Source organism: Myotis yumanensis, unplaced genomic scaffold, assembly GCF_028538775.1.
Source record: "Myotis yumanensis isolate MYYU_CA2020_CCGP unplaced genomic scaffold, mMyoYum1.0.hap1 SCAF_9, whole genome shotgun sequence".
Taxonomy (NCBI): Eukaryota; Metazoa; Chordata; class Mammalia; order Chiroptera; family Vespertilionidae; genus Myotis; species Myotis yumanensis.
Window position 1 is genome coordinate 61,435,642 of NW_027223760.1, and position 25,400 is coordinate 61,461,041.

At 39.8% G+C, this 25,400-nt stretch overlaps 1 protein-coding gene and 1 pseudogene across 2 annotated transcripts in view; one reads left to right on the forward strand and one right to left on the reverse strand.

Moving 5' to 3' along the window:
- Nucleotides 1-25,400, reverse strand: part of IGF2BP3 (insulin like growth factor 2 mRNA binding protein 3) — a 109,845-nt gene that overhangs the window by 78,311 nt on the left and 6,134 nt on the right. The window lies entirely within an intron of this gene.
- LOC139016985 (dynein light chain 1, cytoplasmic-like) lies at nucleotides 8,244-8,680 on the forward strand (annotated as a pseudogene).

A 25,400-nucleotide genomic window follows, 5' to 3' on the forward strand; every position in this document is an offset into this window, starting at 1 on the left:
TTGCGGGCACATCCCCAGTGGGAGATGTGCAGGAGGCAGCTGGTCGATGTTTCTCTCTCATCGATGTTTCTAACTCTCTATCTCTCTCCCTTCCTCTCTGTAAAAAATCAATAAAATATATTTAAAAAAAAAAAAAAAAAAAAAAAAAAGCTGTGCACCTTTTCATCATCCATCTACAACAGTCTGACAACCTTAACTGTACGGAGAGAAACTTGACTGAATCCAGGGATATGGGTCGGTAGGGTCCAAGAACCAAATGCTCTTCTCTGTGCGCTCCTATTACCAGCGTTTGCAAGTGCACACTGCCATCTCTCTTCCTCCTAGGAGATGAATGTCCCTTCAAGGGAGGATTACAGTTCAGGTTCTTGCACTTAGAATATGTGCAAGGTTAAGATGACAGAACATTGCTCAAAAAATAATAGTTGAAGTCAATTGGGCACAAACTGATCCCTGATTCCTGAGTAATCAAAGATTTCTGTAGTCTCCAGACTAAAACTTAATCTGAAAATGTGCCTTTAACCAAAAAAGTTACTCCCAGTATTTCAACCAACCACAGACACACACAGAGTTGAACATCACGGAAGAGTTCTTTTTAAGTAAGAGGCTCACTGCCTGTGTGATTCAAAGTGTAGCTCCTTCAAAAGTGTACCATTCACACAATACAGCCATTTACACATATCTTCCTTGAAACTTAGGGTGGTCACAAGGGAATAAAGTACTCAGATACAAAACCTCTAATTTGTTTGAGTCACACTGAAAATTAATCATTCCCAAATTTTTCCATGGTTAAGCTAATTTTATATATACCATTACATTTTTTTCCAGCAAGACTCATCATACTTTTAACAAGTGATTTTTAAAGCTAAGTATCTTAAAACTGCTTTGTTCAATGGAGTAGCTACTAGCCACATGAGGCTTCTGAGTACTTGAAATGTGGCTAATCCAGTCAAATGGAATTGTTCCATGAGTGTAAAGTACATAACAGATTTTGAAAACTTAGTACCAAAAACAGAGAATATAAAATTTCAAGTTTTTAATACTGATCACATGTGAAGAGATTAACATTTTAGACATACTGGGTTGTACACAGTATGAAAGCTCATGTCACCTGTTACTTTTGACATCTTACTGTGGCTACTAGAAAAGTTAAAATTTTACATGTATATAAAATTTCACATTTTTCAATTGGAAGAGCTGATCTAAAACTTAGTATACTTGATACTCAAGGGTAAAACTAATTGATAAAATTTTATTTGTTTGTGAAGGACATTTCAGGAATAATTAAGAAACAAAATTTTACCATCACTAAGTGACTGTACCTGTGAGAAGAGATATTTTAAGATGATGAAACTTTTAAAAGTGCTGTATTTTGAATATAGGGTATCTCTTTTTTTTTTTTTTTAAATATATTTTATTGATTTTTTGCAGAAAGGAAGGGAGAGAGATAGAGAGTTAGAAACATCAATTAGAGAGAAACATCAATCAGCTGCCTCCTGCACACCCCCCACTGGGGATTGTGCCCGCAACCCAGGTACATGCCCTTGACCGGAATCGAACCTGGGACCCTTCAGTCCGCAGGCCGACGCTCCATCCACTGAGCCAAACCGGTTTCGGCAGGGTATCTCTTCATTAACACTTTTCATTTCACATTACTGCCAATTAGATGTGGTACTTTTCCAAGGCAAATTCTTGAATTTGTCCTTGACCAAGTTATATCACATTCTCATCAACTTTAGAAACTACAATAATCCCACCCCGAGAGTATCAAGAAGGAAGAGAGTTTAGTTGACTTCTTGTTTCCAAGAAGTAGAGTTAGACAATCAATATGGCTTATTTTTCCAATTTTAATACATTTTGTAGAATCAAGCAAATAAAATAAGCCAACAATTATTACTGTTCACAAGAGGATCATTATGAAAATTGTTTCATACCACAGAATTCTTATATAGCAAACACACACACACACACACACACACACAATAATGAAGGAAGACAAATTTGATCCAAATATCTGACATTCCTCTCAGCCTAAGCAACTCACCCTTGCTTTTCCTCCAAGATATTGCCATACTAGACCCTGCAGAGAAGCCTGCTCCCAGCAGAATGCTTACTATAAACGCAATGCTCCCTTCCCAGTCTCACAGCAGCAAATTCTTCCTGCTTAAGAAGCTATTTTACCTTCTAGTGAGGTAAGAAAAGAAAAACCAGGCATGTTTATCCTGTTTAAGGAAGAATAGGTTAGAAACTGTTTCACTTAGTAACATGCTTCCTCATCTATACCAATTTTCCCCCAAACTTGAACTTTCACATTAATAAACTATTTGAATCTGTGTTATTCTTTAAACAAATAAAACCTTTCTCAGACATTAAAAATTTCCTATGTCTTGCCTATGATATGTTTGTCAATCTAAAAAAATTAAACCTGAAAATGACCAAATCTCTAACCTAGCTGTCAGAGGTATAGAACATGGCAGAAGACACCACATCAGCAAAAGGCAGATCTAGGAAACTCTCAGCACAAACATCTAAGTTTTTTGTTTTGTTTTTTTAATATATTTTTATTGATCTCAGAGACGAAGGGAGAGGGAGAGAGAGATATAAACAACAATGATGAGAGAGAACCATCCATCGACTGCCTCCTGCACGCTCCCCACTGGGGACCAAATCTGCAACCCGGGCATGTGCCTTGACCGGGAATCAAACCATGGCCTCCTGGTTCATAGGCAGACGCTCAACCACCGAGCCACGCCAGCCATGCCTAAGTTTTTTTAAATAAATTTCAAAGAAAAAGGATGGGAAACCTGACATTTAAAAAACACAACAATAAAAACCCTAAGACCTATCAACCAATCATAATGTATGAAACCTGTTTAAATCCTAATTAAAATAAACTGGGGGTGAGGTGGGGACTCAATTAGACAACTGGGAAAAACTGGAATATTTTATATCAATGAATTAGTGATGAATTAGTGCCAATGTTTTCCTTATGTAATAATAGTATTATCTATGCTTTTATCCTTTAGAGATGCATCCTAAGGAATTTAGAAGTGTAATAGGCTTGCTGTCTCGAATTTGCTTCAAAAATTCATCCGGGGAGGAATGACAGTGGGGCACAGAGACCCAACAAGGCTGGTCATCGATGGTGACTTTTTAAAAATTACTGATTTTAGAGAGAGAGGAAGGAGAGGGAGGGAGAGAAACATCAGAGAGAGAAATATCAATCAGCTGCCTCCTGTATATGCCCCGACTGGGGATTGAACCCGAAACCTGGGTATGTGCCCTGACCAAATTCAAGTTCTAACCCAGCCGGTGTGGCTCAGTGGTTGAGTGTTGACCTATGAACCAGGAGGTCACAGTTAGATTTCCGGTCAGGGCACATGCCTGCAGTGTGAGCTCGACCCCCAGTGTGGGGTGTGCAGGAGGCAGCCGATCAATGACTCTCTCTCAATGATATTTCTATCCCTCTCTGCCTCTCCCTTTCTCTCTGAAATCAATAAAAACATATTTTTTAAAAAAATCTAATGCGACCCTTCGGTCCATGGGACAACACTCCAACCAACTGAGCCACACTGGCCAGGGCCAGGTGTTGATTCTTGAAACTAGGTGAGGGTTATAGAAGAATTTATTATTCTGTCTCTCCTACAGTACATTTCCTCATTTTTTTCCTGCTCTCTGAAACCTGGAAGTCACCATCTTTACAAATAATAAATTCCATCAAAATCAAAGGCTGGGGTTATTAGTACTCTGTACCATGAGGAAGGGAGTTCTAGAAAAGAATTATGATTTACGTTTACAGTGGAAGCCCTGGAACCAGTTCTCCGAGGATACTCAGGGATGACTGTACATTTAAATTCATTCTGCTGCTAAGTACAGTGTAACTTCAAATACAGGATATTCACAAAAATTTTGTTTTATAACAATGTATATTAATGGAACATCTGTGCTATTTATTTAAAAGGAATCCTTTGTGAGAGTGGGACAACAATTGTACTCAATCCAAATTTATGTCGATTCTGATACAAATAAGAGATAATGCAGATGAAAAGCTGCATCCTCCAACTAGAAAGACTGAAGGCAGCAACATGCAGGAGAAAGTGAGTCATTTCCAGGTTATTTCTTCTGCCATGGCTACAATTTGACAATAAAATTTTAAATGTCTGTCTCTCCCTTCCTCTCTGAAATCAATAAAAATATACATTTTAAAAATCAATGGAAAAGTGACCTCGGGTGAGGATTAACAATAGAATAAAATAACAGATATCATGTATTCAGGGACTCCTAATGGATAAAAGACTATGCCAGGCATTTGAAATACATTTTCACTCTACCTTACACCAACTGCAGATTAAGGAAGCAGTATCAAGAAATTGTTTTAATCGAGGTCAAGAACCAGGTAAATGAAAAACCAAATTCAAATTCTAACTCCAATTTCCATGCTATTTCTACTATAATTTTAGGTGTCTACTATTTGGCTTCTATGAAACAACAAAAAAAAAAACAACAACAACACAGATCTCCAAGAAAACCGTCCAATATAATAATAACTACATAAACCCCCCTCTAGAAAAACAGCATTGGATGTTATCTAATTTATATCCACATGCTATAGAAGAGGCCCAAGGAGTCACATCAACATCGAGCAGACCATTTCGAGGTAACAAAACCTCCCGCCTCACCAAGCAGCTAACATGGCACATGAATAAGACAAATAGCTGTGCAAACTGGCAATAAAAGGTGCAATGCATATGATATTTCAAGAAGTTCTCCTCTACCAGGAAGTCCTTTTAAGGGTCCTAAATACTTCTACAGTTACTAGATGTGCAATTTAAAAAGTGACATGTTAAACCTTTGCCTATTATGGCAATCTGGAATGTAATATCATGCTTATAAACACTGATTATATGCAAAAACATGTTACCTGTGACTAACATCTCCAAGCCCATGGGGACACAGGTCTCTTAAAGGAAGAAATTCTTGGTCTTCTTGAGGTACTGATGTAACTGGTCAAAAAGTTTAACATGAGCCGAAAGGAGAGTGGGCACTGAGCACCGTTACCTTTGCACAGTTCTCACCCTCCAGTGTACCCACAGCACATCTACCTGCCCCCGGGCTTTCTCTGTAACACAGACACCAAGAGTTTTAAATGGTCCTCCCCACCCTTTAAGTACTCTAACCCTTCTGAAAGCTTTGCTATTAGGAAAGCCATCACAAACTAAACCTGTCATTAACAATCTGTACAGGGCATTAAATTTTAGAGGGCTGGGCTTTAGACTTTAGCACCTTGTAAAAATGTTGAAATAAAAGCTTATGCATTACAAAACACTTAAGAACGTGTTAAACGCGGACCAAGCACTTTTAATTGCCTAAAGACTGACTTGTAGAAACAAGTGCAAAACGTAAGCTATCAGGAAAGACTGTCCACCAGGGGGCAACACACCAGGACTCCAGCACACACCTAACTACCAGCCATCCATTCTCATCAGGTTTTTTGGTTTATTTTTAGCTTAAAAAAAAAAAAGTCAAAGTTTTAACATTTTTTTCTAAGAGATCCTACAGCATTAATATACACTTGCATTTAGCACACTCTATTGGTGATTAAAACTAGAACGCACCTTAAATTTAAGAGTAGGATATCAGTGACAAATGTTTGGGATTCTAAATCCCTTCCGGATAGATTTAGCTGTTGGACAGTACTTAATTACCCCTATGTTTAGAACTTTAGGTATTTTTGAACTTGGGAAGGCTTTAAATATATCAAGTGGATAACTCAAAAAAGAGTTTCAGAATTCTATCTTCACTGTGATACCAGCAGAAAAAATACTGTACATGTAAGAGTCTATCTTTTTGAAAACCATGATAGTTACGACACCAAATAGTATCAAAACAATCAACCAGAACCAACTGCACACATATCTTAATATTCTGCAGATAAAGAGAAGCTTTCAGAATCTTAACAGCTCCCATTCATCCAGTAACTGCAAACCACCTAACACAGTCCGAAGAGTCAGTGCAGCTATGCATTTAAAGTTACTGCCAGTTATGACAATGGCTAAAAATATGTTAATGCGCACATCACTCACATAAATGTGCTTTCTTACTTGAATAAAATTACTGTAAAATGTTCATTTTTCTCTTTCAAAATTGTAAGATAATGCTTTTGTCTCCCTAGCACCTGGGCAAACTAGTTGTCATTAGATAACTAGCAGGGTTTCAATAGATGAGTTGAAGAAAATAAAATTGCAATAAAGCCATAAGTCACACTGCAAATATCAATAGTTTTTTTAAAATACAATCTCTTTAAGCAGACTTATTATCACTTGGCTATAAGCTAATGTTGAGATTTTTAGTTTTGTTCAAAGTTACTAATAAAGAACTATATTTTCAAAAATCTCAATTCTTAGCATTTTTGTGTTTTTTCATTATTGGAATAACAAGTAATACTATACACACTCAGACTCTGCTGAGACCAATCTCCTGATTTTTCAAAGTTTCAGTGTTTCAAATTTAATTAGTAAGTTTTTGTTTTATGTACTTTGCTGTTATTTCATTAAAATATTCATCCAGTTCTCTGATAAATTTAAAAATTTAGGGTGGCAGTAATTAAACCAAATTAAAAATTACAATAAAACTAGGGAACTAGAATTTTATGTTTGACTAAGCCATTTGGAAGCAGTTTAGTGAAATTTTAACATTGCAAACTGATTACACTATCATAAAATTTTAAAGCTATTCTTAAAAAGGTGAATACTAATACACAAATCTATCATGACCAAACTAAAATTTGTCAGATCTACATATTTAGACAGTATAAACAGTAATATTTTTTTATATTTTTATTAATTTTTTTACAGAGAAGAAGGGAGAAGGATAGAGAGTTAGAAACATCGATGAGAGAGAAACAGCCAACAGCTGACTCCTGCACATCTCCCACTGGGGATGTGCCCGCAACCAAGGTACATGCCCTTGACCGGAATCAAACCTGGGACCTTTCAGTCCACAGGCTGACGCTCTATCCACTGAGCCAAACTGGTCAGGGCAACAGTAATATTTTTAATAAATTTAAACTTGTTTAAAAGTTCAAGACATACAACAAATCTTAGATGTAATATGCAGTACTGATTTGCTAGCTCTAATTACATTATGAGATGTTTAGCAACACTCAATTATATAGTTTATGTAAGAGTTACAGTTTAAACGAGTCTATTAATTTAGAATCAGCCAGATTGATGTACACTAACTGTTTTAGACTGCCACATGGAATTAAAACAAACCAGTATTCTATTTGTTAAAAATTCATTAATGTACACTTCAATTTAAAATATTTATATTTGTTAACAGTATAAAAACTAAAACAATAATCTTCTTTAAAATCCTGAACTATTTTCTTTATGCGTGCAAATCAAATTTCAGTGTTTTCCAGAATATTTTTAAATGATTTTTCTGTAAAATTTTTAATTTTAAAAATAAGCATTACAGCCCTAGCCTGTTTGGCTCAGTGGATAGAGCGTCAGCCTGCAGACTGAAGAGTCTCAAATTCAATTCCAGTCGGGGGCACATGCCTGGGTTGTGGGCTCGATCCCTCGTAGGGATATTTAAAAAAAAAAAAAAAAAAAAAAAAGCATGACAGATTGCCAGTTATAAAAATAGTCACGGAGGTATAAAGTACAGCATAGGGAATCTATATATATAAAAGGCTAATATGCAAAGTGTCCCCTTGGAGTTCAACCAGGAGTTCGATTGCTTACTATGACGTGCGCTGACCACCAGGGGGTGGTGCAGAATGAAGGAAGGCCCAGGCCGGCAGCCAACAGCCAGGGAAGGAAGGCCCCGCCAGCAGCTGGAAGGCCCAGATGGGCCTTGTCTGCCAGCCAGGCCTAGGGACCCTACCCATGCACCAATTTCGTGCACCAGGCCTCTAGTATATCAATAATATTGTAATAACTATGTATTATGTCAAATGGGTACTAGACTTATCAGGGTGATCACTTTGTAAGGTATGTAAATATTTAATCACTACATTGTACACTTGAAATTATTATAATTTCATGTCAACTATAATTTAAAAATAATTTTTAAAAAACACTTTAAAATATAAAATAAACGGCATTTTGAGAACCAAAAAAAGCAGTTTAAAAACACCATTAGAAAAAAGAGAGTAGATGCACCACGGCTTCAATAGTGACGGCTTTTCTTGCCGGCCCCTCCCCCAGGAGACTGCTGCAGTCGGCCAGCCCACTGTAACCATGTGCGACCAAAAGGCGGTGATCAAAAATGCCGATATGTCGGAGATGCAACAGGACTCTGTGGAATGTGCTACTCAGGCGTTGGAGAAATATAACATAGAAAAGGATATTGAGGCCCATATTAAGAAGGAGTTTAGGGGGGTGGGAGTTAATGGGGGGGATAAGGACACATTAGTGACACCTTAACTAATAAAGAATTAAAAAAAAAAAAAAAGAAGGAGTTTGACAAGAAGTACAACCCCACCGGGCACCGCATGGTGGGAGGAACTTTGGTAGTTACGTGACACATGAAACCAAACACTTCATCTACTTCTACCTGGGCCAACTGGCCATTCTTCTGTTCAAATCTGGTTAACAGCATGGACTGTACTACACACCCAGTGATCCATCCAAAAATAAGGATTGCAGCCTAAATTCCAAATACCAGAGACTGAAATCTTCAGTCTTGCCTAAAGGAACACCTTGATCTTGAATCTTTATAGTGTTGTTTTGTACAGGGTATTCTCTGTACTCATTTATTGTGGTTATAAAACAATTAGCAAAACAGCTTGAAAAAAAAGAAAAAAGAGAGAAACTTAAAATATAAAAATAAACTACAATAAAGATTTTTAAGCCCTAGCTGGTTTGGTTCAGTGGATAGAGCATCAGCCTGCAGATTGAAGGGTCCCTAGTTCAACTCCAGTCAAGGGCAATGCCTGGTTTGTGGGCTCGATCCCCAGTAGGGGGTGTGCAGGAGGCAGCCAATCAATGATTCTCTCTCATCATTGATGTTTCTCTCTCTCTCCCTCTCCCTTCCTCTCTGAAATCAATAAAAAAATTTTTTAGAAAAAAATTTTTAAACAATTTTTTAAACACAAAAAGTTAGGAGGGGGGCAAACAATAACAGAATTAAATTTAGATTTAGAGCATTGAACTAGTTCCAGTATAACGTGCTCTTTAAAAGGACTGCTCTGAAGTTTTCGGAGGTTGGGGGCATTTTTTGTTCTTTTTTAATATTTAGTTAAACACTGTAAAACACACTTCTTTCCATATTGATGATGGGGTAAACCACATGCTGAGTTTTCAGAAAATTAGAATAATCTGTAACCAGTATTAATAATGAAACCTAGCATATTGTTAATATCCTTTTAATAACAAAGACATTTAAACAAGTTTTAATGTATTACCAATCCAGATATGGGTAAATATACTTTACTCCTAAATCAAGACTCCACTATTTAAATAGCATTGAAATACTGTATTCCCACAATTTCCTCCCCTCCGGCTTCCAAAGCACCTTCAGAACTGCTTTTTAAAACTTCAAAACAGCAAGGGGCATAAACTGAGTAAGGAGTATTTTTTCTAAGAAGTGTACATTCCTAGGTGCTTTTATGTGTATATAAATCTTCCTCCCCCTCCCCCCAAAACCCAAGAAACTACACAATGACTGCATTTGGAGAGAAAAAGATCATTTTAATCATTTTTATTTATGGTTTAAATTTTGCTATGTAACTGCATATTTTTTTAATCTTCCAACCTTTTTAATTCACAGGGGGAAAAAAAAAACTAGTTCTGCTTAATTCCTGTGGGTGTTTTGTATACAGTATATTATCTCAAGAAGATAGTTTAAGATTCCATTCGATTTGTGTCAGTGTATACACCACTCAGCAAGAGATGTAAGATCAAACAGACACACTGAAGAAATGGATAACAATGTTCTACTAATTTCACACTTGCTACACTTAGTGCATCAAAATGAAATAGACTGGGGGAAATGCCTAATCGTGAGCTAAAATAAAGTTAGACTGGTATGGAAAATACAGCTTACATACGATTATCAATTAACAGCGATGCACATGCTAGACAACAGTTACTACACATTATCAGGCACAGAGCACAGTACCTGAATTTAAACGCAATGTGTCATATACATGAAGAATGACCTGATTTTCACTAGTTATAAAACATCACCAGAAGTGAGTCAAATAAATTAGATTTGTTGCACTTTAGGCAGCTAAAGTCCGTTTCCAAGTGTACAACGCAGTATAAGCATACAAAGATTTCATCTCGTACTGTGGACATTACAGTATCATAATCATTCTGCCATCTGTGCTGAATCATGCCTACCGCTCACCATCGCCACGCTAGAATGCCTCTCATCTTAACCCTCACTTTGACAGAGCAACAAAATAATAGTAATATGGTACAGTCTGTAAAATAAGAATTAGGGAGTCCACATCAACAGAAACAAAATAAACAGCAAAGAGAAAGCTCTTCCTTAGAGTAAAATTCCAACTAATCAATGTAGGAGAAATGACAGAAACAGCAAGTCCCCTCTCACAGCCACTACAGTTTGAGGTAAGAATCAGCGATGAATGTTTGGATTAGTGAAAGTGATGAGAAACTGGAGCTTTACACTGTTTAATGCAAAGGAGAAAACAGGAATTTGACACTTTGGAGGCTGGTAGATACCACTTAACCAACTGACCATCTTAACACCTTCACTATCGAAACAAACCCAACCTCTCTGGCCTCCTGATGTGGTGCACGGAGGACACCATCACTTCTGTGGTGTTCCACCAAAAATACATAACCTGATTCTAACCACGGAGAGACATCACACCAACTCACGAGAGACATCCTACAAAATAACTAGCTTACACTCCTCAAACTCATGGAGGTCATGAAAGACAAACAAAAGACGAAGGTATTGTCCCAGGTTAAAAGAAACACCACAACTCAATGCATTAGGTATGTTGGATTGGATCCAGGATCAGAAAAAGGACATTAGTGGGACAACAGGCAAAATTTGAATAACATCTATAGATTAAAGCACTAGGATATCAATCAGTATCACTGGTTCCCCCTCACCTCTCCTCCATCCCCTTGGCCACTCCTCCTCTTCCACTTACTGTGTCTTCACTGTCCTTACTGTGTAGTCACTGTCCTATGTCCACATGTCTAACAGGCATCTCAACTCAACCTGGCCAAACTGAATTGTCTTCCCCTCCCCCATATGCTGCTCCCCACAGTCTCGCTCATCACAATTAGTTTGCTTCTGTGTATCCATTCGTCACACACACTACCACCATTTCCCCCTCACTACCCTGGTGACATCACCACCTTCACTGACTTGTGTAATTGTCATTTTCTCCTGACTGGTCTCCCTGATCTCACTCCACTCAACATGGTCTATTCTCAGCAGAGAGTTCCCCAAACTTCAACAGAATTGTCCCAGTACCCAATTCAAGTACAAAGAAGCAGGTAACATTAATATAAAATTTGAGGTATGTTATATTCTCTTTTTGAACTAAGGCTTCATAATCCAGGGTATTTTATATGAACACCACATCCCGATTCGGACCAGCCACATCTCAATTCCTTGACAGCTACAGGTAGCCAGTGGCTACCCTCATGGACAGCACAGTCCTAGATCCGAAGCTTTATGAGAGCAAGTTCTTGTATTCCCAAGAACTAAAGCAGTACCTTGGCATATAGTAAACACTCAAATTTGCTCAAATTAAAAACTGCTAAGACCCAAGATCAGCAAAACAATCATTTGAAAAAGAAAACATACTAGCAAGCTACCAAGCCTTCTCATGCCAGAAAAAAATATATACAGAATGAAAAAGACGTGGTGAAGTAACATGAAAGGAAATTGTCTTATAATTCTTGAAAGAAAAAAATATTGTCTAAGACAAGAAAAGTACCTCTCCTGTGATAGGAACAAAAGTAGTTATTTTCTAAAGTTAACCAACAATTACTAAGAACAAGGAAAGCTGGCTGAAATATAGCAGAGGTAGGACTCCTCACGTGGCCATCCTTACAGACACAATGAGTCACCATAAACAAGCTTCTAGCCTCAAAACATCTAGTTCTCAAGAGAAACTTCAATGATGTCCTGAGATTCTAATTAGATCTCTTACATTTTAGAAATAACAGGAGATGCTGAAGGCTGTTCATTTCCTTAGGCAAGACCTCTAGTTGACATGCACAGTTCACTTTGGTACCCAAATGACCAAACTCACTTCATGTTCCCCATGTGTGTTTAAATGCTCCCTAATTATTAAACATTTTATCTTTCAGAGACCTAGATTCTTCCTTTGTGTTTAGTTTCTTTCCTTTTATTTTTTTTCTCTTCCCACACCTGTTTTTCACAAACTGACTTGTGTAAAATTCCCTACAAAGGCTAACATGCCATGAAGCTGCATAAAATCCTCACTTGTTCTTGCCATCTGTTGGGTTATGATGGAAAGACATATTCCCAGGAATACCTAATCCAACTAATTGCAAACACCACATTAGTGGAAAGCAGCAATTGTCGATGCATATAGTATGTGGGCTCCTGCGGGTCCCTGAGACACTTTCCAAGAGGTCCAAGAAGTCCACACGATTTTTATACTCCTAAGTTGTTATTTGCCTTTTCACTGTGTTGGTATTTGCACTGTTGGTATAAAAGCCAATGATGGGTAAACTGAGGCACCTGAGCATAAATGAATCAAGGCAGTAACACTAAACTGTAGTACAGTCACTGTATTCTTCACATGCAGAAATATGTAATCCGACTTTCATTTTCAAATGCCCTGGATGAAGCAGGAAAGAGTATTAACTTTCTTAAACAGCCCTTGAGCACACACACCTCCTTAATAACTATGTGAAGCAAAGGGCAGTGTGCAGGAAGCACTTCTGCTACCTATTGTGGCTGTCTGAAGAAAACACACTGTGCAGCTGTTTGAATTGCAAGACTGGACCCACCCCTTTTTTCATACACAGCACCATTTTCACATGAAAGAGCTAGAGACAGTATGGTTATTTAACCTTGAGTATCTGGTGGACATTTGCTCAAAAGAAAATAAAGTCGCCGAAACCGGTTTGGTTCAGTGGATAGAGCGTCGGCCTGCGGACTAAAGGGTCACAGGTTCGATTCTGGTCAAGGGCATGTACCTGGGTTGCGGGCACATCCCCAGTAGGGGATGTGCAGGAGGCGGCTGATCGATGTTTCTCTCTCATCGATGTTTCTAACTCTCTATCTCTCTCCCTTCCTCTCTGTAAAAAATCAATAAAATATATTTTAAAAAAAAGAAAGAAAGAAAAGAAAGTCAGCCAGCCACTTCTAGAAAACCTAACAGTATTTGTTGACAATGACTAAATTTGAGCTTTTAAGTAAAAACCAGAATTTTGGCAAACTTGTCTACCACCATGAGCTTTGACAGTTTCCCAATACTTACGGATAAAAGAACCATTCAAAGTGCAAGAGAGACCAATGGATTTTAATGTAACAGAATACACAAAATCCACTGATATGATTTCAGATTCCACATTTCAAACTAACCCATTTAAAAACTACCACCTGTCTAGTTTTGGTGTAAAAACAAAGAATATCTACAACTATCTAAGAAGACTCTTAAAATAATTCTTTCCTTTTCTAATGATATGTTTTGTGTGAGGCTGGATTTTCTTCACATACTTCAACCAAAACAATGTATCACAACAGACTGAATGCAGAATTGTTTATGAGAATTCAGTTGTCTTTTAGGCCAAACAGTAAAGAAATTTGCAAAAATGTAAAACAATTCCACTTTTCTGATTTTTGTTTTGGCTTTAGAACGGGTATTTTGTGTTTTCTGTATTTTGTGTTTTTGTTTTTCAAAAATCTTACGTTATTACTAGCTGGTTTAGCTCAGCAGATAGAGTGTCAGCCTGCGGACTGAAGAGTCCCATGTTCGATTCCAGTCTAGGGCACATGCTCGAGTTGCAGGCTCAAACCCCAGTAGGAGGCATGCAGGAGGCAGCCGATCAATAATTCTCTCTCATTGATATTTCTCTCTCTCTCTCTCTCTCTCTCTCTCACTTCTTCTCTGAAATAAAAAAAAAAATGTATTTTTTTAAAAAATTGTTGCCCTAGCTGGTTTGGCTCAGTGGTTAGAGGACAGAGCATCAGCCTGCGGACTGAAGTGTCCCGGGTTCGATTCCAGTCAAGGCATGTGCCCAGGTTGCGGGCTCAAACTCCAATAGAGTGTGTGCAGGAGGCAGCTAATCAATGATTCCCTCTCATCATTGATGCTTCTATCTCTCTCTCCCTCTCCCTTCCTCTCTGAAATCAATAAAAATCTATTTCAAAAAAATTACTAAAAAAAAAAAAAAAATACTATGGTAGGTTAATCTGCCCATTTTCAAAAAAATCTTATGTTAACATGAAATGAGTTTTATTGTAGTTGTTTATTTTAAAATAGTTTTAAGCATTTTTTTATCCTCGCCTGAGGATATGTGTGTGTTTTTTTAGTTGATTCCTAGAGAGAGAGAAAGGGAGAGGGAGAAACATCGATATGAGAAACATCAATAGGTTGTCTCCCTTACACGTCCCGATCAGGGATCAAACCCACAACCTTTTGGTGTACAGGACAATGCTCCCAACCAACTGAGCCACCAGGCCAGTGCTAAATATTATTTGGTTAACTGCTAATTAAATATAGATCAATTAAAAAGAAACAACAAGAAAGCTCTTTGGGAGTCTAAAGTTTTTAAGTGTAAAAAGAGTAAAAAACAAAAAACACAAAGTTTGAGAACCATTACAATAGGGTATAAAACCAAAGATCTTCCATTAGCCTCTTCCTTCCTCAATCAGTTCCCTTTTGTAGAGATAACCAGGCTTTTCCTTAGATAACCTTCCAGATCTTTTTCTGTTTTTCAACAGACACGTACAGCTGAAATGGTTTTCCCCCAAAATGCCTATCTTTTTAAAGAGCTATCCCATAACTTGCTTTTCAATTTGCTCTTTCCCACATCCTCTCATATACTAGTAAATCAGTATCATTCTTTAAAACTGCCACACAATCCATCACAGTATACTTTGTTAAAATATGGTATATTTTCTTTGGATGGACACTTGTTATTTCCAATTTTCTACTAAACAATACTGCAAAAAAAAGTCCTTTGCCAATTTCTATTGCTTTTATAATAGAAATTGCCAGAAGAGCCCTAGCTGGTTTGGCTCAGTGGATAGAGTGTCAGGCTGCAGCTGAAGGGTCCCAGGATCGATTCCGGTCAAGGGCACGTGCCTGAGTTGCAGGCTCGATCCCCAGTAGGGGGCGTGCAGGAGGCAGCCAACCAATGATTCTCTCTCATCATTGATGTTTCTATCTCTCTCTCACTCTCCCTTCCTCTCTGAAATCAATAAAAATATACTTAAAAAAAGAAATTGCCAGAAGAAAAACATCAAGCAGGCCTAAAAGAGACTGTTTAACATTACTTCAAAGTGCTTTTAAGGGCAAAGTGAAAGATGAAAAGAGATTCTAGGTAGCTTCCTCCTTTTCAAAAATCTACCTTTTTTAAAAGTTTTTTTTAATATGTGTTTTTATTTCTTTTTAGAGAGAGAGGAAAGGAGAGGGAGAGGGAGAGAGAGGGAAACATCAGCTGCCTCCTGCATGATCAAGCCCAAACACCCTGGGCACATGCCGTGACGGGGAATCGAACCAGCGACCTCTCAGTGCATGGGGCATGCTCAACCAACTGAGCCACACCAGCCAGGGCCAAAAATCTACCTTCTGAAGCTCAAAAATGGGTAACTGCAAAATGTCCCAGGCAGTCAAATTAAGGCTAGGGATCCCCTTTGCTTGAAAAGTAGACCATGTGAAAGTTCCAGGTTACCTGTATACCTGTTAAAATGTAATGAGTGATGCAATAAAACCTACACGTTTATCTGCGTGTACTATGGACTACTACCCAGAGACCTTTTTACAAAGCCCTGTGTGGTGATTTCGAGCTTTTACCATATTACTGATTAAAACGATGCTACAGACTGCACAAAACCATGAGGACGGAGTTGTTTTCTATGACACTAGAAGGGCATTCACACTAAGTTCTAACAGGTACTGCCAATAAAGGCATGCCAAGAAGTCTCTGACAATTTGCTCTCTAGCTGTCCGAGTGTCCATTCCTTCACATTCTTGCCAACACCAGACAGTATCAACTTTATTCACTTTTCCCAATTGGCATTTTTCTAACAACTAGTAAGACTGAGTATCTTTTCCTAAGTAGATTGGCTTTTAAGATATCCCCTCTGAACTGCCACTTCTTACTGCTTGAACATTTTTATACTGTATTGTCCTCCTCTGTCTGCACTTAACAGGAATTCTTTATCCCCTCATCCTTTTTCTTAACAGTATGATCTCTCTTAAGATAATTTCAAAACTAGACCCGTTTTAGGGATCCTAAGACCTACACATCTAAACATAAAGTACAAATTCTTAACTGACAACGCATAACCTATATTCCACAAGCAAACATGAAACACTCCCATGTACCTGTGCATATGAGACAAACCATGGGCTTATACAGGAAGAGATATACTTACCTCTTATTTCCAACTTCCACACATAAAAACACAAGCTTATTAATCTGAGACAATACCCTACAGGTGCCAGATACTTCCAGAAGTCTTTCCACACATAATCATTTAGCTCTCAACAGCCTTCTGCAGGTTTTATGGCCCCTATTTATAGATCAACTGAGAGGCTCGGAGAGTTTAACTAGTTTGCCCAGGATCAAGGAGCTGAGCTACTGAGGTCTAGGATTGCCAGCAAGATGCCACTGGCCCTCCCTGTCCCTGTGCTGCACGCACGGCTGCCCCTAATTCTGCTGTTTAACTGTGTGCACACAGACGTGTCTGCCTCGTTTTCTCCAAAGGTTCATTACTTCATTTAAGAGGCATAATAAAAATCAAATAACCCCAGGTGCTTTAATCATCACTACCAATGACTGTCTTGTCATAGCGGACCTTAAAAAAACAACACAGGCTCAGTCAGCCTCGGGGCAGGGTTCCGTAGTCCTCTCACAGCTCACCCTCATTACCCGGCCGGGGAGTATCCTGGGGACAGCTCTACACCCCATAGGATGCTTTTGGGGCACAGTGGTTCCCAAGAAGCACTTAAGAAGCACAAGCAGCTCAACGATCTCTGGTGAGCAGACCCCAAAATTAACACAGGCATGAAGTCTTGCATGATAATCCCAAATAACCATCTGCCAAATTAAACAGACTGAGCCCCTAAAGTTAAGCACATGAAAAATCAGAATAATGCACACAGTCACTCCTCAAGCACACAGGCTGCTCTTGCACTGCCCCTCTAGGCTCAGCTTCAACCACTACCCTCTCACAGTTGAGCCTCTCTAATCCCAAACAGCTTATAGTTCCCCCACACACACCAGGATATTTCACACCGACATGCCTTCCTCCTGCTGTCCCTTCTGCCTTTTCCATCCCCAATGCACATGGTTAGCCTGTATGCTGCACATCCCTCTCTAACCTCTCCCTGCCAGCTTACCAACACTCACCTCAGCCTGATGCCCCTCCTGTGTTCTGGGGCATACCAGGTACCCCAAGCCACATTTGCAATTTCTCTTTACCTGCAGAGATATTAATCCACCTTCAGGATCACTGCACCACAGTGAGGGACTGAGGGAGAACAAAGTGAAAGCCACCAGACCTCACTTACTTCTTCAAAGCAAGTATCTAATTCTTCTAGCTCCTGAAACCTAGACAGAATGGATTAGGGGCACAAATGTTCCATCTATGCTTGCTAAACTAAAAATTATATAAGCCATAGGGAATGAAACTCAAAAAATGCAGAAATGGGTAAACTAGCACTCCCCAAAATATGGAAATAACGATTTTCAACCACACTTATCTCTCCAAAGAAAAGGCAAGGGCTTCTTTTTTTTGGCAAGAACAGCTGACTTTTTTAAAAACTGACATTTGAGGACCACTAGGGAGACCGCCATCACTTCTCAGTTTTAACATCACCGCCTCTTAATTACACTCTTCAATCATCATCTGCCCAGCTAAAGTGGCAAGCTGAGCAGCATTTTGTTTTGGAAACTAATTTTTAATCCAATTTAACCTCAAAGTATGATTTAGTAAAGTTTCCAGTGCAAGAAAATACTACTAGTTTCTGAGGTAAGGTCCCAAATTCAAGGTGCTAAGTATGGGAGAACATAAGCCCAAGCTATTCGAGCTAGAAGTTAGCAAAACTAAAACATTCTGGCTTTTTATTTAATTTTTACATACAAGGGGCACAAATGAATCGGGACATAGATTTGTCAGAGTTAGAGCAACACCCATTGTAGAAAGATTAAGATGCTTCTCCATGCTCGAAAAGACAGTTGTTTTTTTTTTTAAATCTTTATTGTTCAGATTATTACATTTGTTCCTCTTTTTTCCCCCCATAACTCCCCTCCTTCCAGCTCCCACCCACCCTCCACCCTCACTCCCCACCCACTGTGTTCATCCATAGGTGCATGATTTTTGTCCAGTCACTTCCCGCATCTCCCACACCCCTTTTCCCCCCAAGAATAGTCAGTCCATTCCCTTTCTATGTCCCTGATTCTATTATAATCACCAGTTCATTCTGTACATCAGGTTATTTATTCACTTGATTCTTAGATTCATTTGTTGATAGATGCATATTTGTTGTTCATAATTTGTATCTTTACCTTTTTCTTCTTCTTCCTCTTCTTAAAGAATACCTTTCAGCATTTCATATAATACTGGTTTGGCGTTGGTGAACTCCTTTAGCTTTTCCTTGTCTGTGAAGCTCTTTATCTGACCTTCAATTCTGAATGATAGCTTTGCTGGATAAAGTACTCTTGGTTGTAGGTTCTTGGTATTCAGCACTTTGAATATTTCTTGCCATTCCCTTCTGGCCTGCAAAGTTTCTGTTGAGAAATCAGCTGACAGTCGTATGGGTATTCCCTTGTAGGTAATTGAGTCTCTTTCTCTTGCTGCTTTTAAGATTTTCTCTTTGTCTTTTGCTCTTGGCATTTTAATGATGATGTGTCTTGGTGTGGTCCTCTTTGGATTCCTTTTGTTTGGGGTTCTCTGCGCTTCTTGAACCTGTAAGTCCATTTCTTTCTCCAGGTGGGGGAAGTTTTCTGCCATTATTTCTTGAAATAGGTTTTCAATATCTTGCTGTCTCTCATCTTCTGGCACTCCAATAATTCTGATATTAGTCCGCTTAAAGCTGTCCCAGAGGCTCCTTACACTATCTTCACACTTTAGGATTCTTTATTCATTTTGCTTTTCCAATTGGGTGTTATTTGTCGAATCTTTGGTTTGATTCTTGAGCTCCTCTGGTCTGCTATTGGGTATAATATTCTTTATTTCAGTCCGTGTATGCTTACTTTCTAATTTCTTTATCGTAGCATCGAGGGTCTCATTAGTTTTCGTGAGGCTCTGCACAAATTTATGGCAAGCCCTCAAAATTGCGATTCTTAGCTCCATATCCTCCATTTCTGTCATGTTTTTTTGTCTCCGCATCTTTTATGCTTTCTTGGTGCACCCCCTTGTGGTCTCTGTGCGCAGTCTTGTTCTAGCCAAGCCTTAATTGTTGTAGTTAACACTGGAGGGATTTGACCACCAGGCCGACTGGCTGTTGGAATCAGCTGAGCGGAAAACGTCTGTCTTCTGGGGAGGCGCTAATCCAGCCTTTGCCTGAGGCAATTGGCAAATGGCTGTGCGCAGGGCCTGGGCTGGGCGGGCTCAACAGGGCGGGGGGAGGGAGCCGCTATGGCCGCTCTCAGTCCGTCCCCAGGGGCTCTGCCTCTCTGTCCCCACAACCGCTGCAAACCTCGGAGGGGCCGTAGCCAGACAGTCCCCCAGAGTCTGAGACTCACTCCTGATTGAAAACGACAACCGCACCCTCAGCCGCCAGCCCGCTTTGCGCGCGCACCACCGTACCTTTAAATTTTCCACACTACGCCTCCTCTGAGCGTCGGAATGCTGTTGTTTTTGCTTCTAGTTGAAGAGTCTCTCCTCAGCCAGCCTTCCTGTGGTTCTGGTTGATGTCCGTTCCGACTTTTAGTTGTATTTTTGAAGTGGCTGTTTACGGCGGCAATCTCCGGTGTTTACCTATGCCGCCATCTTCGATTCTCTCAGATCACAAATTTCGAAAAGACAGTTTTTAACCAAACTGTCTCACTGCCCACTTCACTGAAAACAGCTCTCGTTGGTCGAATTATGACTAACCATGTCAATATATGCTAACTTAGTGTTTGGGGCAGAACACTTTCAAATTTAAATGTGCAGGTCTTTTGACATAGCAATTCCTAGTATAAGAATTTGCCTTATAAAAATATATAACCAAGAGTCCTATTACACACATATAAATATCCCGGACTGAAATTACTATGAAAAGAACAAATTGTTACACACCTATACTGAACAATGCAACTGTTAAATTGTTGTGCCTATGCTGAAGAGTCTTCAGGATACATAATTTAGTACAAGCACTAATTATATAAACAGAATGATTTCATTATTAAATTAAAAAGGGTTTGTGGAAACATGCAAAGAAGAATTTCTGGAAAATAATACACCCAGGTATCAGCTGCAAGACCAAGAAATACATGAGCATAGGGAGGATTGTAAAACAAGTATGTTCACATTTTAATTCATGTGGTTTGAATTAATTTGAATGTATACATATGTAAGAACTCATAAGCAGTTTACTTAATACTCATACACTCTATTGAATCTAGGTTATACCTTACTTTAAAAAAATTAATACATGCTCAGTGAAAATAACGATTTCTACGTGTCAGTCCACATCCCAAATCAGAACAAAGATTGTCCATATTCTGTTACCACCACATGTAATCTACTTCCAGCCTTTGCACTCGCATCTCAAGGGGGAAAATACAACAGCTGCCCCTGGAGTGGCTACTGAGTGATAATGTTTTGATGCTTTACCCACCTTGCGCCCAGGATCCTGGGGCGTCGTTTCCATTCTAAGCTGCCCAGACCGCGATTTCCTCGTCCTTACACAACACCGTGCATTCAGAACATGGAATTGGGATTCAAAGCCAGATCTAAGACCTCATGTCCCACATTCTTCTGGCTGAACCTTTCAGTTAAACAAGGGCACATGAGGCAAGCATCAGGGCTCCTAATCAAAGAGGTTTCCACACAACTTCTCCTTCCTACTCTCTCCTAATCCTTAACAATATCCCACATTTAAGAAACTTCCCCAGCCGGCATGGCTCAGAACCTGGAGGTCACGGTTTGATTCCCAGCCAGGGCACAAGCCTGCATCACAGGCTCAATCCCCAGTAGGGGGTGTGCAGGAGGCAGCTGATCAATGATACTCTCTCATCATTGATGTTTCTAACCCTCTCTCACCCTCCCTTCCTCTTTGAAATCAATGAAAATATATATATATATGATTAAAAGAGACTTCCTCCTGCAAGCCAGGATCCTACTACATTGGAAGCAGGCACCACAGCCTCCACTCCGGACACTGCTACCTCTTTTGTTATCTCCAACACATCACCTGCCTGAGAAAAGCCTTGGCACCTGCCTCCAATGCCTCTTCACTCCTCTCCCATCTCCTTATCCCCTCCAATTTTTCTGCAATTCATCTGTATTAAGATGAAGCCACTAAAAATTACCTTAAAGGAAAAAGTAGTCTCATTTTGTCTTAAGACAAGATGTCCAGATATTTTATAGTAAGTCCCAGACTTCAGACTACCTGTGCCTGTCTTTTTCCTAGAGGAAGACAATAAATCAACCCTTCAAAGAAGCCAAACAAGATCTTTTTTTCTTTGGAGAAAGCAAGAAACAGGACATCTCTGCTCTGACTTGCCACTGCACACATGATGGGGCTGCTGTGCACGCTACTCTGAGGACTTGACAACTGAACTGGAAGGCATGAAGGCCGGGCAGAGTCGTGGACCTGGAAACGGGGAACCCCAGTCACCTGCAGTGCTGTGGGCAAGCCACTCCTCCCAGGGCTTAACGGAGAATCCTTCGGTACAACTAATACCCCTGAAAGCTTCCACTGTGCTTTCCCATTTTTATTAGCTTTCCTTTTTTAACACATTTCGTACCGCTCAGGAGTTTTCTCGTGTTTCGCGCGCCATCTGTTAAGGACCGCTCACGAGTGTTCTCGTTTTTCACGCCCATGGAAAAAGGAGTGAATCTAGATACTTATGTAAATTTTGTTTGGTCCCTCTTCATAGAGGAAAATGTTTTACGCAGTACAAGTACTAGGAACTTTAATTGTTTAATTGTTTTTGTAAATAAAAATGTTATAATTATTGAAAAACAACACCTAAAGTGCATTATGATGATTTAAATAACGTGCAGTTTGCCCAAAAATGTGCAGTCCCTAGTGTATGCCTTAGAGATTTCTATGTGGTACGCAATGTGTTAAGTTAGGTGTTTAACATATTTTGAAAGTAGTACTCTATCGATCAAAGGACTTTAATATACACAAATCCTATCTAATAAAGAGGGAATATGCTAATTGACCCTCGCACTATCGCAAAGATGGCGGCACCACAGCCAATAAGGAGGGAATATGCTAATTGACTGTCCCACCCTCAAAGATGGCAGTGCCCACAGCCAATAAGGGGGAAATATGCTAATTGACTGCCACATCCTCAAAGATGGCAGTGCCCACAGCCAATAAGGAGGAAATATGCTAATTGACTGCCACATCCTCAAAGATGGTGGTGCCCACAGTCACAAGATGGCAGCGCCCAGTCCCCTCAGCCCTGCCGGGGCGGCAGCCACCATCCAAGGCCTGCCTCCAGAGTTCCCCAGTCCCCTCAGCTCCCCAGCTGCCCAGGGCCGGCAGAGGCTCAGGTGACCAGGGCCGGCCGAGGCTTGCGCTGCCAGCAGTGGCAGCAGCAGAGGTGTGACAGGGCGTCGCCTTCCCCTGATCGTGGGTTGCCTCCCGCCCCTGAGGGCTCCTGGACTGTGAGAGCGGGCAGGCCGGGCTGAGGGACCCCCCTCCAGTGCATGAATTTTCATGCACTGGGCCTCTAGTAGTCTGTATAAAAGACTTACTCTGTCTCCAAATCAATTGCTCTAACACAGGGGTCCTCAAACTGCGGGCCACGTGCAAATACAAATATTGTATTTGTTCCCGTTTTGTTTTTTTACTTCAAAATAAGATATGTGCAGTGTGCATAGGAATTTGTTCATAGTTTTTTTTTAAACTATAGTCCGGCCCTCCAACGGTCTGAGGGACAGTGAACTGGCCCCCTGTTTAAAAAGTTTGAGGACCCCTGCTCTAACACATCACCTAGTTTTGGTGACTATTGTGGCAAAAGATAGAATTCATAATTTGAAGACACAGTTACTTTATCAAGAACCAGATTTTTAAATACACAAAAATGAGGGAACTTGGGGTACTTACAAAAGGTTTCTTGTTTTTCTTATAGCTAGCACTTTACGAATAAAATGAAAGGAATGCTTTATTTATTCCAAGATCCTAAAATAAAGTGATTAGAGTATTTTAAACTTAGCCTGTGATGTCCCTAAGTGTTTTGGCCAATAGTTTCAACCTTGGCTTGTCAAATCTTCAAGTATATAGACAACCACATGGAAGCAGAGGACTTGGTCTCCACTGTTTTAAAACCTAAGACAGATTCAGAAGATTCTCCGCATGTACATTAATAAAAAGTAGAATGAATTGTCTGTAAGAAAGTAGAATCACAGTCACCAGAAGTATTGAGACAGATGTCAGAGCGTAGGTCCACTGTCACAAACAAGTCTTGTCCATTCAACAAGAGGACCTGGCCCAGCTGGCATGACTCAGTGGTTGAACATCGACCTATGAGCCAGGAGGTTGTGGAATCGGGAGGTTCCAGGAATGGGTCAGGTTATATGCCCAGGTTTCCGGCTCGAAAGTCAGTGTGGATCCTGCGGGGGGCAGTGGATCAATGATTTCCTCTCATCATTGATGTTTCTATCCCTCTCTCCCTCTCCCTTCCTCTCTGAAATCAATAAAAATATTTTTTTTTAAAAAAAAAAAAGGTAGACAGTCTAGCCCTGACTGAGTGGCTCAGTTGAATCATCCCATGCACCTAAAGGTTGTGGTTCAATTCACGGTCAAAGCACATACCCAGGTTGTAGGTTTGATCCCCAGCTGGAGTACGGGAGGCAATGGATTGATATTTCTCATTCACATCAATGTTTCTCTCCTCTCCTCCCCCCCCCAACCTCCACACCTTCTCCTCTCTCTCTAAAAAAATCAATGAAAACATATCCTCAGGTCAGAATTAAAAAAAAAAAAAAAGAAGTAGAGTGTATTTCCATATCCCCCTTGAATCAGTGCTGGCCTTGTGACTTGCCTTGATCAGTAGAATGGGATAGAAATACTAGTGTGCTAATTCTAGGCCGTCCCTTTAAGAGGCCTTGGAGCTTCTGCTTTCACTTGGGGTAGCCAGCTACAGTCTACTACCAAGTGATGAGATACCATGTGGAGAAAGGTCAAGACAAGCACCAAGAGGCCAAGCAGGTGAGTGAAGCTTTCTTGAACTTTTTCACCCAGCTTACTAACTAACCCAAAATGACACCAAGTGGAACAGAATCAATCAGTGTCATGAGGAAGAATAACTTGTTGTTTTGAACTGCTACTTTGTGGTGGTTTGTTATAAATCAACTTCCTAAACAATTAAGTGACAATGCCAGATATTCTGAGGATTTATGCCTCTTTCAGCTTATAGTTCAATTAGAGTCCTCAAAGAATAGTTCTATAATAATTTCAGACAATTTCCTAATCAAGTTAAATGGTCTCAGGATAATTTTCTAAAATACATAATTGGTATGTGTTCCCCTTCGGGGCAACAAAATCCACATAGTATATTAAAATTTATAACTCTGTTCATTTACCAATACTGAGCACTTGCCAAACAGTGAGTTAAGAGCATGAGAAATTATACCCTCAATTTTAAGAGAGCCCTGAATACTATGTTTGCAACCAGCTTTCAAGCAAAACCCTGGCAGTCCAAGCCAATTTTTTAAACATCAGATTTATGGGGCAGAAATCCTAACAAAAAATGCCAAGCCTACCCGTTGGTCACTGCTACCACACTGCCACCTCCTGTCTTATGACTCCAGGAGTTTGAATCAGAGGCAAGAGTCGATAAAAGAAACTCAGCTAAGAATAGCGCAGCCTCTCCCCCTCCTCTCAGACCAAACCAACCACCGGAGTTACTCAACGGATAATTCATACCGTTCAGAAATATTACTGCTAGAAAAGTTGTTGTCTTAATGCTGCTAAAGACGATGACAATGGAGTTGCCTTAAGTATATGTATCAAGGTGGCTCGACAGCTTCACTTTCATACAAAATGCCAGACCTATAAGGTAACTGCAGTGATGTGGCTCATAAAAGAA